This window comes from Monodelphis domestica, chromosome 2 (genome assembly GCF_027887165.1).
Source record: "Monodelphis domestica isolate mMonDom1 chromosome 2, mMonDom1.pri, whole genome shotgun sequence".
Taxonomy (NCBI): domain Eukaryota; kingdom Metazoa; phylum Chordata; class Mammalia; order Didelphimorphia; family Didelphidae; genus Monodelphis; species Monodelphis domestica.
The window spans coordinates 525,755,527-525,768,421 of record NC_077228.1 but is presented as its reverse complement, the minus strand read 5'-3'; positions in this window follow the sequence as shown (position 1 = coordinate 525,768,421).

The following is a 12,895-nucleotide window of genomic DNA, read 5'->3' as shown; positions in this document are numbered from 1 at the left end:
GAGACTCTTGGCAGGAACCTTAAATTGCTAATGCCTTTCGCATCCATATTTTCTGACAGTAGGAGGGCTAAAGGAAGCCATGCCTTGGAGAGAAAGACTGCCTGAGGTTGGCCAGCTTGGATGTTCCCCTTATTCAAGGTTAGCTAGAGTTTGGAGTTTTCCCTACCCTCCACCGAATGACCCATCAAAGTGTAGCCCTAACCCAAAGAGTCTCACTTTAAGCTGATGCTTTCTCTGATGTCTTCTAATTTTCTTCTCTTATGTCATCCTGATTCTGGAAAGGACAGGTTGTTAGATCTGGATGAAAACAGATCTAGAAACCAAGTCATTCGGGGATCATTTGATCATAAGTCTGGAGCTGGAAGGGACTCCAACTCCCTCACTGAAACCTAGAAAAAGTGTGACTTGTCCAAGATAACACAGGCAGTTCTGGCTGAACAGTTTGGGATTTTTCCAGGCTGAAGAAGAAAAGAATTAGGGGAAATTTTATATCTTTAAGGACTTGAAGGGCTATCGTGCAGAAGATAGATTGACTTAAACAGGCTTAACCCATGATACAAGGGAAAGAATGCTAATTTTGGTGCCATGATAACCTGGATTCAAATCCTGCCTTTGTCATCTACTACTTGTGTGATTAGGAAATTCACCTAACTTAATTGGGCCTCAATTTTCTCATCTGAGAAATGAGTGGATTATATTAGATGGCTGCTGATATGCTTCTAGTTCTAAATGGATGATCTTTCTCAGTTTTCTCAACTGCAGAATAAGGAGAATTGGCCAAGATAGCTTCAAAGGTGCTTTCCATCTCTGAGTCTATTATACTGTCATGAGTTAAAGACAAGGGACAAAAGTTACAGGGTGTCAGATTCTGGTTCAGTAAAATAATAATTTTCCAACAATTGGGCAAACGACTGAGTGGGTTACCTTGAGACATTCATTCCCATATTGAAGGTGTTTTAAGTGGATGCTGAGGGAGATGGAAATCCTTTGGGGGAGATCAAAGGAGATCCTTTGGAAAGGAGATTGTAGAGTACATTCATGCTTCAGGCACAAGTTGGACTGAATGACCTCAGAAGTCCCTTTGAGCTACAAGATTCTACAATTCCAGTCATCTCTCATGCACAAAGGGACATGGCTAGACAGAGTCACAGGGTGTACCCATTTATCAATGGTAGGGCAATACACAAAGGCTCTTCTTTATCTCTGTGTTGAAAAGTAAGGTGGATGACTGGAACGATACTGTCGATCTCATTCATAATCCCGATGGCATTGACAAGCAACAGTAAAGTGTGAACTTAGCTCTAGGGCAATTCACAGAGTTTAAAATACCCAAGATACAATTAATATACAATAAAAATGTAAATGACTTTCCTAATTTCCATAAAGCAAGATGAACAAAGACCAAGAGACCATAAGGCATAATTATTTTAAGACCTTGATGGCAAAGTAATCACTTTATGATGACTTCTCACCCAGATGTATTGTAAACATTTAAACGGTGTTAATTTTGATCACTAACAGTAAAAGCACAGAAATAAAGACTTCCCAGAGATAATATTCTGAAACCATCCTCGGTTCCCACTCTAGTGGGGTGAGGAGCTACAGCTCATAGAATCAGAGGTCTGGAAGGGACCTTAGAAGACAGCTAGTCCAACCCTCTCATTGGACAAATGAAGAAAGTGAGGTAAAATGGTCAAGGTCAAATAGTGCTAGAGTTGGGATTTGACCCCGGGTTCCCTGACCTGGGGAAGTCACTGTAGCACACTGCTTCCCTTGATCAAGGGCTCTCATGCATTTAAATCTGAATGGGTCAGTGTATATGGAAGAGGAAAAGACCATTAAGTAAATGAATAGCCCTAATAGAGGAAGAACAACTATAAAAGTTCATACACTGGGCTTTTGTTCAGTCTTCTAGAAGTTCCTAAAACTGATGGTTTCCATAACCTTCCTTGATTTTGTGATCATGGGAAATCACTGATTCTGACTTGATAGTGTGAAATTTAGGAATGAAAATAGGAATGAAAAATAGGAATGAAAAAAAAAATTTAAAATATACATACATTTTCTTGTAAGTCCAAAAACATAAATTCTACACCTAGTTGTTGACTTCTTTTTTTTTTTGTGGGGAGTCAAGGTAAGGGATTCCAAAACTGTGACTTCATTGTCCAAAACTGTGACTTCATTGGTGTAGGGAGTTTCCAGTAAGAAGAATCCGTCTAAACAGATCAACATCTGCTCAGGAATCTTATCTCAGAGAATTAGAGAGGTTGAGTGACTTTCTCTGGTTCTTATACATAGTATGGGTCAGAGTTAATCTTTCAGGGTTTTTGTTGTTTTTTTACACATGGAATTTCATCTTTCCTATCCCTTATCTCTGATCCTTTGCATCAGGATTTTATTATAACCCAAACTTAGTGTAGACAATTATAATAACTATATAGTCATTTCCATTCATAATCTTATTTAGTCTCATTATATCCCTGTGAATTGGGCACTATTGGTAATAGCATATTATCAGGACCTTCATTATAGAGTCAGGGAAACTGAGGGACAGAGAAGTCAATGAGATTTTTAATTGGTATTAGAAGTGATCCTAGTATCAGACTTAGAAGAGATCTCAGAATTCATCTAGTTCAAATCTTCATTTTATAAATGAGAAGAGTGAAGTTCAAGGAGGTTAGGTTACTTGTTTAAGGTAATACAAACAGAAACCATCAGAGGCAATATTAGAATTCAAGTCCTGACTCCAAAGCAAATATTCTTTTTAACTTATACAACTGATTCCTGTTCCAGTGTTTTACCACTGCTCCCCAGGACCTCATACCTCTCAGCTCTATGACATGTACTTGTCATTTTCCTTTTATTGGGTCTCAGTTTCCTCATCTATAAAATAAGTAAGGTGTATTTAATCTCTGACATTCTTTCTAGCCCTAATGTTCTCTTGTTCTAGCTTTCAATCATAGCTGTCTGAAGATCTTTGGACAACCAGCATAGCTCCAGATCTGAGTTTAGGAGCTGCCTCTTTTAGGTCCCAGCATAGATGTCAGGTGAATTTCCTGAGCTTATTATCACAAAAACACACCTATCAATTGGTAAATGTCTGCCCCGTGTCTTCTCTCTTCTTATACTTCTTACTGTAGGGCACAAGCAGCTGCTGGATTTTCCCATGATTCATCATTTTGGAGTTTCATGGAAACTTTTGCCAATTTCTAGGGTGGATGCTGTCTGAGGCAATGAGCTTATCAGATGTCCTCTGGAGCAATCATTATAATTTCAGGCTTGCAAGAGCATTGATCCACAGGGCACAATAACCCTGTGAGATAAGGCAACACATAGTCACCCCCATTTTACAGATAAGGAAACTGAGGCTGAAAGAGATTAAGCGACTTGCCCATCCTTGTTCTCAGAGCTGCTGCATTAGAGGCAGGATCTGAACCTCCATCTTCTTGCCTGGTGCTATACTCTGCTGCCTTTCATTAGCAATTAAACAATAAGCATGAATTAAGGTCTTCCTTTGTGGTGTGCACTAGGAATGATTTTGAGAGCTTGTATTCTATTAATACATGCATATGTAGGTTTAATTAGACACCAATCAATCAGACTCCCAGGCAATCTTGGAGTTAAAGACACTTTCAGCTGGGGTGGATGCTGTCTGATGTGATGAGCTTTGATGTGATGGGGTTTGAGGAGGGAATTAGGAAAAGTCTTCTGAGGAAGGTAGCTCTTGAGCTGAGTCTAGAAGGAAGCCAGAGAAGGTAAGGAGGGAGAACATTCAGGCCAAAGAAGATAGTCAGTCAAAGACACAGAGATGAGAGAAAGCTGTGTGTGTGTGTGAGAGAGGACCAGTGAGTAGGACAGTGTTACTAAAATGAAGCTTATATGGACAAAGACTTGCCCAAGGTCATAAGGAGTCAGATGAGTTTTTGGATTTCTAATCTGCACTGGCAGAGGGAGCTTCCACACTACAGCATGGTCATTCCTATTTATATTGTACATTATAGTTCAGAAAGATCTTTGTTCACAACGGACCCATGAAATGATTCTGATAAATACTGGGATGCCCACCTTCCAGAGGAGGAAACATAGGACCAGGGAGGAAGAGGCAGATAAGTCTCCAGGGCAGTTAACAAACTTCTATTAAACATTCATATGCACTAGGCACTGTGCCAAGCCCTGGAGTTACAAAGAAAGGAGGGAAACAATCCCTTATTTCAAGGAACTCCTATTCTAATTGCAGAAATAACCTGATAAAATTGTACCTACAACAAGATATAAACAGAACCGATGGGGAGCTAATCCCAGAGGAAGGTACTTGGGCTTGGGGAAAAGAATCTTGAAAGATGAGGGAAGCCAGGGGAGCTAGCTGGTGAAGGGGAGCAGGAGAACGTTCCAAAACACCTGGGGCCAATCTCCAGAGCTGGGAAATGGAGTGTTATGTGTGTGAAGAACACCAAAAGGGCTAGGTAATGTCTTCCCATTTTTTTAAAACCCTTACTTTCTGTCTCAGGATCAAGTCTAAGACAGAAGAGTGGCAAGGGCTAGGCAAAAAGGGTTAAGTGACTTGCCCAGGGTCATACAACTAGGAAGTGTCTGAGGACAGATTGGAGCCCAGGATCTCCTTTCTCCAGGCATAGCTCTCTATCTGCAGTGCTACTGAGCTGCCCCTTCCCAGGAATCTTTGAATGGCACCCTCCATATGCCCATCTTTTTATTTATTGCTTATTTTCCCATAGAGCACTTTCCCCTCATCTCACTAAAGAGACACATGTCACAACAACAAAATAGAAACAAAGGGAGAAGGAAGAAGTGAGGCAAAACCATCCCATACATCAGCTGAGCCTGACAATCCATCCATAGCAATGTGGCATGGCCAGAGCTTCCTACCTCTGCTTAGAAGGGAAGGACTGCCCCATGTCTTCTGAGTTTTCTCCACTGACTTACTCTACCTTTAGCAGTCCTAAGAGGAGAAGCTCTTCCAGGTTAGCCCCATTTTGCAAAGATCTCCAGCAGTCAGCTCGTTTTATAGCGTGTCCCTCCCTAGTGTTCAGAACAGAGCCAAGTGGTGTTAATTAGGTGTCCAGGAAGGCAATCATGGGTGAATTGCTTATTCTCATGTCGTAGACAAACAAATTGAACAACTGCTAATTGCTTGGACCGTGGAACAAATTATTTCTTAGGATGCTGTTAAATTGGGTGAAAATATTATAATGACAAAGTATCGGGTAATTTAGTAAACAAAGTAAGTGGAACAATGGAGTTCTGGCTCCAGAACCATTTCAAATGGAGGTTTTATTTTGGTTTTCAAGGGAATGGACAATTGACCCATCGACATCTGGTGTCTAATGAAGCAATTTGCATACTGGATGACAGCACCTATATGCCCTTGCCTGTCTGGAATGCCTGAGAAGCTTCATCTCTTCTCCCTAGGGCCATATCCTCAAAGTAGCTGCAATAAAGTCTTGTGCTGGCACCTAGAAAAGGCACCAGAAGGACTGAGATGGACTTGGGAGTCGAGGTGGTCAAGAGGAGAGAATAATCTCAGCTCTCCTCCCATTACCGATGTGCCATTGTTCAAGTCACTTAAGCTCTGTGAACCTCAGTTTCCTCATTTCTAAAATTAGGTGATTTGACTGGGGTATCTCAAAAGCTTCTTCTAGTAGACCTCAGTTTCCTTCTCTGAAAAAGAGGGGATTGAGCTATACTGCTTTTATAGTCTATTCTAGCCAAGCCTAAGTTTCCTCCTCTATAAAGAGGATGCCATCATCTTTAAGGTGATCCCTTGAGGTGGTGTGGAGTAGGAGATAGAAATCTGGATTGGGAGATGCGAAGACCTAGATTCAGGTCCTGCAAACAGTGCACTTTCTAGATATGTGTGACATTGGTCAAGTCATTTATTTTATTTGAAAAATTTTATTTAATTAATCAATTTAGAACTTTTCCCATTGTTCCATGATTCATGTTCTTTCCTTCCCCTCCTCCCACCTCCCTTCTGTAGCCAATGTGCAGTTCCACTGGGTTTTATATATGTCATTGATCAAGATCATTTCCATATTATTAATATTTGCATTAGGGTGATCATTTATAGTCCAGCCTTAGACACTTACTAGCTGTGTGATCCCAGGTGAGTCCCTTTTAAATGTCTCCTAGCCTCAGTTTTCTCATCTATACAATGGCTTCAAATCCCAGCTGAGATAGACTTTTTATTTATTATTACTTCCTATATGTTATAATTAGTTCCTTTGGTCTAGTCACTCAATTTCTATGTCTCAGATTACTCATCTGTAAAACCATGCAGATGATCCCTAAAGTTCCTCCAAGCTTTAAATTCTCTGGGTTTCTTCTGTCTCCATTAAATAGATTTATTATTATTTTTTTAAACCCTTACCTTCCATCTTGGAATCAATACTGTGTATTGGTTCCAAGGCAGAAGAGTGATAAGAGCTAGGCAATGGGGTTAAGTGACTTGCCCAGGGTCACACAACTGGGAAGTATCTGAGGCCAGATTTGAACCCAGGACCTCCCATCTCTAGTCTTGGCTCTCAATCCACTGAGCCACCCAGCTGCCCCCTAAATTATTTTTTTCAAAAAACTGGGTGTTATTTCTCAGGTGTCTGGGAGTTGGCTGTTTAGAGGAACCTATTGGGAGATGATGCTTTTTGTAAAGCCAACATGAAGCAAGGACATGTCTCTGTTCTCACCCTTAGAATTCTCACCAGCCAATATGGCACTGTGACTGCCTGCCATTTGGAACTCCTTGTAATGGCATTTTCTGTCCTGACAATTCAGCAACAGCAACAACAACCCCCCAGAAATCGTGTCTGTGTGATGAAGAATCTCAGCTTGAAGAAGAGTAAAATATTTCCCTGGGCTTTTTGTGGTAACAGAATGAATCAGACTTCTCCCCACGGACATCTGCAATTCTGCTGAAATTGGTCACTGGTGAAATTGATCCAGCTAGAAGCAGACTAGTTTTGTGGCCATTTTCTTAAAGCCAGTCTACAGTCAGTTAGTCAATCAGCCTTTATTAAGCACTTACTATGTTCCAGGCGCTATAGAGTACAGAAAGATAAATCTTTCCAACAGATGGTCTCCAATTTTTTTGAACAAAAGGGTGGGCCCCCTAGTTTTCCTTCAGAGGAAGTCATTATCCTGCATACAAACGCCTTCACCACCAGATCTTTGTATGAGTAATAAATGAGGGTAATTTCCAAGATTTAAGTGGTTTAGAGTCTGAAAAATCCCATCCCAAGATAGATTATGGATTTCTTCATTTCTTCATTTTACAAGTGAGAAACCTGAAATTCAGAAAAGTTAAAGAATTTTCCCCAGGTCACACAACTAGTAGTAGGTGGTAGAGAAGGGATCTGAATTTGGACAGAATTCAAATTCTAACTCTGAATTCAGCACTCTTTAGAGTATTTAGGGAATAATTAAACACACAGGTGAGAAAAAAAACTAGAGTGCCAACTATTGAGTTAAGACTCTACCCTTCAAATACATCTTTCTGACTCTCTGTCTCTGTCTCTGTCTCTGTCTCTCTCTGTCTCTCTCTGTCTCTCTCTCCATCTGTATTATTATCTTCCTCGCTCTCTCTGCCTCATTCTCTTCCTCTCCACTGTCTCCCTGTCTCTTTCTTTCATTCTCTTCATCTCCCCTTCTTCTTCTTCTTCTTCTTCTTCTTCTTCTTCTTCTTCTTCTTCTTCTTCTTCTTCTTCTTCTTCTTCTTCTTCTTCTTCTTCTTCTTCTTCTTCTTCTTCTTCTTCTTCTTCTTCTTCTTCTTCTTCTTCTTCTTCTTCTTCTTCTTCTTCTTCTTCTTCTTCTTCTTCTTCTTCTTCTTCTTCTTCTTCTTCTTCTTCTTCTTCTTCTTCTTCTTCTTCTTCTTCTTCTTCTTCTTCTTCTTCTTCTTCTTCTTCTTCTTCTTCTTCTTCTTCTTCTTCTTCTTCTTCTTCTTCTTCTTCTTCTTCTTCTTCTTCTTCTTTCTTCTTCTTCTTCTTCTTCTTCTTCTTCTTCTTCTTCTTCTTCTTCTTCTTCTTCTTCTTCTTCTTCTTCTTCTTCCTCTTCCTCTTCCTCTTCTTCTTCCTCTTCTTCTTCCTCTTCTTCTTTCTCTTCCTCTTCCTCTTCCTCTTTCCCCTCTTCCTCCTCCTCCTTCCCCTCCTCCTCCTTCCCCTCTTCTTCCTCCTCCTCCTCCTTTTTCCCCTCTTCCTCCTCCTCTTTCCTCTCCTCCTCCTCTTTCCCCTCCTCCTCCTCTTTCTCCTCCTCCTCCTCCTCCTCTTCCTCCTCCTGCTTCTAACAAGATGGGGCTAGCTAGAGTCTAACATCAAGGTAGACTTGGCCAACCCATTCAGAAATCATGATTTTGAAGTGGAATTTAAACTTCTTCAAGAAGGTTAGTAACTGCAACATACTGGCCTCCTTTTGAAAGGTATTTTCACATCTAAGAAGGAAACAATCTAAATGGGCAGTTGGTGTTAGGAAAGATACATTTAAAGGGGAAAGGTTTGGCTTTCTAGGAAAAACAAGGTATCATCGCAATGATTGATATAAAAACTGAAGACCAGTCATTAAGCAGAATACAGCCATGCCTTTATTAATAGTAAATATTAGACACATTCCACACAGATTAGAATAGTTATCATTACTCTTTCATGCACAAAATGTATATCTTGAGTGACATTATATACAGTGACTAGTAAAGGTATAATCTGCATCTAAGCTTATGTTAGTTTTTGTATGATGGAAAGAGCACTAAATGTGGATAACCAGAGACTCCAGGTTCAAATGTCAGCTCTGCCACTTTCTACCCATGTATCTTTAGGCAAGTCACTAAGGATCACAGATGAAAGAGCTGGAAGGTACCACACGGCTCATCTGTTTGTAGAGTAGAAGAAAAGGAGGTTCAAAGATATTAAGTGATTTGCCAAAAGTCACAGAGTTCATGTCAGAGGTGGGATTTGAGCTCAGGTTTTCTGATGGTCCCTTTCTGGACCTCAACTTCCTTCTCTGTAAAATGAGAGGGTTGGACTAGATGGCCCTCAAGATCTCTTTTAGCTTAAAATCTATGATCTTTTAAAAAACAAACCATCTTAGAATAAATCCTATATATGTGTTCTATGGCAGAAGAGCGGTAAGGACTAGGCAATGGGAGTTAAGTGACTTGCCAGGGTCACACGGCTGGGAAGTATCTGGGGTCAAATTTGAATCCAGAGCCCCTCATCCCCAGGCCTGGCTCTTAATACCAGTCAATGATTTTTTAATCTTATTTTTTTTTAAAACCCTTACCTTCTGTCTTGGAGTCATGACTCCAAGGTAGAAGAGTGGTAAGGGCTAGGCAATGGGAGTTAAGTGACTTGCCCAGGGTCACACAGCTGGGAAATGTCTGAGGCCAGATTTGAACCTAGGACCTCCCATCTCTAGGTCTGACTCTCAATCCACTGAGCCACCCAACTGGCCCCTTTAATCTTATTTTTAAACTTTTTCCATATATTTTTTCTTCTATTTCCAAAGCATGTGAGCTTAAAGGACTTCACTAGCCATGGGATTCTCTATCCTTTTCGTCCTGGTTTAGCTCTCACTGTAAGAACACAGTTTGAAAACTCTGATCCTATTAAAGAGGTCTCAGCTTATGAAATAAATTTTACTTTATAGCTATGCAGTGCAGGCAGGCTGCTAAGGGAGGAAGTGAGCCAAGCTGTTGGCTTTCTTTTTTTTTTTTTTACAAACCAAATGAGTGTTTCCACATTTGTATGCTATGGTTCTGCCCTTTGTGGTAATGGATGGCTAAGGACCCATGACCTTCCTTCCAATAGAGCAGACTTCACGAGGAAGCCATGACCCCAAACTCATATTCTTTCACCATCGGATTTTTACACGTTTTGCCCACAAAAGCTTTAATAGGCAGTAATTGTGTTTCATGGGGGCAAGGAAGCTAATTGGCTATGCTTGCTTGGTCATAAAACTTCCCTAAGCATTTCAAGATTTAATAAGAAAAAAATAGGAAAGCTGCCTTGATGGTTTACTGGACATTTCTTATGCTGTTTCTATCTGGACCCATGATTTTATCAGAACAGGGAACTTCTAGAGAGGCAATTCCTTCTAGGATATTGAGCTCTAGTCTTCCTGACTCTAAAGGCAGTCCCCAACCCATTACTATGTAATGCCTTTATGAAACATGTTACAGTCAATCAAGCAAAGGCCAATATTGAAACAAAGCTTCTTTGATTAATATTTATTCCCCCCCTCAATTACATGAAAAATGTCAATCTTCATTTTTAAAAGTTTGAGCCAAATTCTCACCCTCCCTTCCTTCTTCTCTCCCTCTCCTCACTCTCTCTCCAAGAGGGTAAGCAATCTACTATACATTTTCCATGTTTCGAATTGTAAAGGAAAAAGAATTCAAACAAACAAAAGTGAATAAATAAAGTGAAATATAGAATGTCTTGGTCTACATTCAGACTCCATCAGTCCTTTCTCTGGAGGCAGATGGCATTTTTCATCACGAGTCCTTGAGGAATTTTTTGGATCACCATATTGCTAGGAATAGCTGGGTCATTCATAAATGTTCACATAATATTGCTGTCACTAGGTACAATGTTCTTCTGGTTCTGCACTCTTCACTTTGCATCAATTCATATAGGTCTTTCCAGGCTTTTCTTAAATCAGCCTTCTCATAATTTCATAATTCCATTATAATCACATACCACGACTTGTACAGGCACATCCCAATTGATGGATAACCATTCAGTTTCCACAAAAAGAGAAGCTATAAATATTTTTTCTGCAAACAGGTTCCTTCCTTTTAAAGAAAATGTCTTTGGGATATAGACTTAGTAGTGGTATGGCTGGATCAAAGGGTATGCACAGTTTTAAAGTCCTTTGGGCATAGTTCCAAATTGCTTTCCACAATAGTTGGACCAGTTCACACTTCCACCAGCAGTACATTAGGGTTCCAATCTTGCCATGTCCCCTTCAGCATTTATTTTCCTTTTCTGTCATATTAGCCAATCTTATTGGTATGAGGTAGTACCCCAGGTTTGTTTTAATTTGCATTTCTCCAATTGAGGGTATTTTAGAGCATGTTTTCATTTTGATTTCTTCATCTGAAAATTGCCCATTTATATCCTTTGACCATTTATCACTTGGGGAATGATTTGTATTGTTATAAATTTGACTCCGTTCTCTATATAGTTGAGAAATAAGGCCTTTATCAAAGAAATTTGCTGTAAAATTTCTCCACAACTTTCTTCTTTTCTTCTAATCTTGTTGCCTTGGTTTTATTTGTACAAACCCTTTTTAGTTGATTATAATCAAAGTTATCCATTCTTTTATCTCTTGTTTGGTCAGATCTGACAGGTAGATTATTCTGTACTCCTCCAATTTGCCAACGGTAGCACCCTTTATGTCTAAATCACGTATCCGTTTTAAGTTTATCTTGGCATAAGGTGTGAGATGTTGGCCTATACCTAGTCTCTGCCATACCTTTTCCCGGTTTTTCACAGCAGATTTTGTCAAATAGTGATTTCTTATACCAAAAACTTGAATCTTTGGGTTTATCAAACACTGAATAACTATGGACATTTTGCTACCATATATTAGATAGCTAATCTCTTCTACTGATCTACTGCTCTAGTTTTTAGTCAATACTAGATGGTTTTGATGATTGTAGCTAACAAAGCTTCTTTCTTGGGAATTAATCTGTAAATCAATATATCAGGGCACCATTGGGAGAGGCAACTGGCCACTCATGGGGGAAGCTGACAAGCTTATGGACATTTCCAATCTGTCTGAGGATTCAACCAGGTTGCTCAAACTACCACCTCCTCACCAGAGAGCAGCATGGCAGTAACACGCTCATTTGGCATCTGAGATCCTTCAATTCTTCCCATCCCCGACTGCTGTCAGATTTCCTCTATTCCCTTTGTGGGAACTGTTGTCATCCACTGACATTTACACAAAAGTCATGAGGATGTCTCAGTGGATTCTACTGGGTCATATGGATAGCTGCATGGCAAAGTAAAATGATTCCTGGCTTGCAACATCCAAGCTAGTCCTCTATCCACTATACCTTGCTCACATTCATGGACACACATCTATAAGTAGAGCAGAGATGAATCAGAGGACCTTGGTTAAAAATCCCATTCTCACACTTACTACTTTTTTATCTTTAGCTAGTCAAGTCATCTCCCTAGGACTCGGTTTCCTCATCTGAAATGGAGGAGATTGGACTAGCTGAGCTCATAGCTGGTTCCTTCTAGTTATGTACTCAAAAACTTGTGATTTAGAGAACTAGGGAAGCTATTCTTAGGTCAAATAAATCAAAGGATATATGTCAATGGTCAGTCTCCTCATATTGGTAGCAGAATGAGTACAGCTAGGGCAGGTAAATACAGCTAAGTACAGGCATGTAATTACAAAGATAGTGATGGTAGAAACAAAAAACAATAAACCGATAAGAAACTCCTTTGTTTCCGTACATGGTGTGTTCAGAAAAAGATCTCACTGTTCTCATGGTTAGGCAGGGCCTAATTTTCCCTCTCTGTCATTACTTTTGATTCCACTTAGCCATATTTGTCTAATTTTCCTTTCCTGGAATAGTCCTGAAACAAAGAACAAGATCTCTTGGCAATGTTTATGTCTTTATTAAAATCCCTAGAAATGTCTCCTGGTCAGTGACATGCTCACAACATCAATCACATTCCCACTGAAGTGACCAGAGACAGGACATTATGTTCTAAAATTCCTTGCAGTAAACTATTTCTTCAGGTCACAGGAAATTGCTATGTTTTAATATAAGACATCAAAAACTTAGAAACCACTTACTGTGATGTAGATTTTGTGAAGGATAAAATAGAAGGTGTAGACCCTGCCTTCAAGGTGTTTATATTCTAGCTGGAGAGAC